The following is a 2,923-nucleotide window of genomic DNA, read 5'->3' on the forward strand; positions in this document are numbered from 1 at the left end:
TTTGCGGGACTCGCGGGATTAGACGGACGCACATAGGAGTAAATACACGCTCGTAAACAATAACTCTAAAATGAGTAACATTTGACGCATTTTCGTAAAAAGTGGAACAACTCTTAAATTGAGTAACTCCACAAATACTCAAAACTGAGTAACACTAGGCGTCTTTGAAATGAATCATTATTACTCAAAATTTGAGTACGATATTACTCATTTTTTGGGTACAGTTCAGTTTCATTACTGGCTAGAAATCCACCACGGCCAATAAACGACACCACATGTTCATCAATAATTACCTTGTAATAAAAGTAAACAGTTATAATGCCTTCTGAGGCGCACACAATTAAAAAACATATGTCACAAACTGAAGCACATCGTAATCATCTTTCAAAATGGACGTCGTTATATGCGACGTTACTCAGAAAGAAGTTAAATGAAGGGATCCCAAAAAGTGAGTCAAAGTTACTCAAAATCAAAAAAAACTTCTACTCATTTTTTGACGTCTACGAACATCGTTCTAAACTGAGTCAGAGTTGCTCAGTTCATGAGTTATTATTTACGAGTGTGTACGTTTAAAACCTGATCAAAATTGAAAAATTCAAGAATGTAAATCAACTTTGTATTGTAGTGATTCATTTTGAAGTGTGATGTATGCTTGATCACTTGACAGCTCATCAACATCCAAAGTTATGTTTAGAGTCTTAACGAGAGGTTTAAACCGACCGCAATTCAACAGTTTTTTGTGCATGATGCTTTGATAACGCGAGCTAAAATATAACGTTCCGAAAATAAACAGGTGACTTTAAAATTGAACAACGATGGAGATTGTTAAAGAAGGTTAATCGAACAGAAATGTGTACTTAAAATGTATGCTAGTCTCTCCAAATACCCAGGTGTTTGTCAAAATCAATATAATAAAACCCAAAATATTTGTTTTTATAAGTTAACACAAAATGGGATAAGTTATGTTTCCGGCAAAATCCGGTTAAACGGCTTATATTACGTGAAAGTGCTAATATTTTTGGTTATAAGGATGAAGAAAAACTTTCCAGATGCTTCCGGTTTCGTGTTTTATCGCCATGTGAAAATAATCAAGAAATTCTTATTTTTTCGCTTCTTGGATAGTTGTAGCCTTGTTTACCCAAATGAAACTTTGTCTAACGACTGACATGTGTACTGAAAAGTCATTTCATGATAAATTCAACTAGTTTGATGAATTTGACCCGACTATGACTGAATTTAAATTTCATTATAAGAAATGTCATCCATCACTTTAAGGTGGGATACTCCATGAAAAAAAATTATCCAAATCCACTCATTAGTTTTTATTATCACAATATGATACGTTTTCAGTGCAAAATTTTTTGAAGTAGAATACTTCTCTCAGGAAGTTCGGCTACATAGGAATGTGAAATGAAAATCTAAAACCAAAAAAAGTGAAAAATATGTCCAATTTAAAATGCTTATAAATCGGTTGATATTCGATGGATTTCCTTTGTTCTTGCAGCAATAGATTGGAAAATCTGCTAAGATTCTTCCCAAATGAAGATAATTGTAATTTTATTATTCAAACTATTGTACTATTGAAAATAGTCAAGCCTTGTCAAAACGAAAAATTCGACCTCTGATTGGTCGTTATATGATTGCTTCCCAAGCACGGTCGACAGAATCATATACCTTGCAATTTAAAATATGCTATTTGGCCTCTATAAGAGCCTGTTTTACCCGGAGCCGCTCATAATAGTTCTGAACAGCGATAACAGCAGTCCTCCCTTAGCAGCAGCGGGAGCAGTGCAGTGGATACCATCGATAGCGGATAGCGGCCACAGCTGTGACATATCAATGGATAGCGCACTAGTTGCAGCGGATCTCAGCATCGATAGCAGCTGGGCCAGCTGATGCAGGGGCAGCGGATACCAATGGCGGAGCGGCCACAACTGTGGCATGGCTGCGGATAACGTAGCAGTTGCAGCGGGTATATCTGACCATGAAGCATTTATGCAATAATTGAACGAAAATTGCAATGGCAGTAATCGGCCTTTTTCAAGGCTACTATATGGTTCTGGAAGAGCATAATGAATGGTTATTAATAAACTGCAACTGAGGTTTGATGCTGCTGCAAATGCACAGCAGTGTGATGTTACTTACGATTTGTTGATACTGTGCTTAACAAGCGATATATACGAAACAAATCCGATTTCAGAATGACTGACACGCAAGCAGCCGGGTTATCTTTCTAGTAAAAGTATTCTACTTCAACCTTGCGGTCGTGGCTTTGCACACAACCCTCCTGTGATTTTTTTAAAATAATTATGATCAGGTTTGGTGTTCTAAGTGTTCCACTGTGAGACGGCACGAAGGGCGAAACTTGAAACACCGAAGAGATTGTCAGTGTTATATGATCGCCACTGGTGCCTTAAGCTTCGGCAAACACCGGCGCCGGTGGATCTAGCTTCGGAAAATACTGGTCTCACGTAAAAAATAATATCAACAATGTGAGTATATTTGGGAACGTTTTCCTTCGCATCAGGCCTAGCAGATCCATATAGCCGAGGCGTTTCTACGAAGTTCAAACATTCGGCTACGGTGCTTTCACGAAAGTAAAGCCCTCGTTTCCGGTGTTTGCCGAAGCTTAAGGCACCAGTGGCGATCGTATAACACTGCCACTGGCTTCGGTGTTCCAAGTTCCGCCCTTCGTGCCGTCTGTCTTACACTAACACTGAGGTTTGATGTTCTAAGTGTTCCACTGTGAGACGGCACGAAGGACGAAACTTGAAACACCGAAGAGATTGTCAGTGTTATATGATCGCCACTGGTGCCTTAAGCTTCGGCAAACACCGGCGCCGGTGGATCTAGCTTCGGAAAATACTGGTCTCACGTAAAAAATAATATCAACAATGTGAGTATATTTGGGAACGTTTTCCTT

The sequence above is a fragment of the Wyeomyia smithii genome, chromosome 2 (assembly GCF_029784165.1).
Source record: "Wyeomyia smithii strain HCP4-BCI-WySm-NY-G18 chromosome 2, ASM2978416v1, whole genome shotgun sequence".
NCBI lineage: Eukaryota > Metazoa > Arthropoda > Insecta > Diptera > Culicidae > Wyeomyia > Wyeomyia smithii.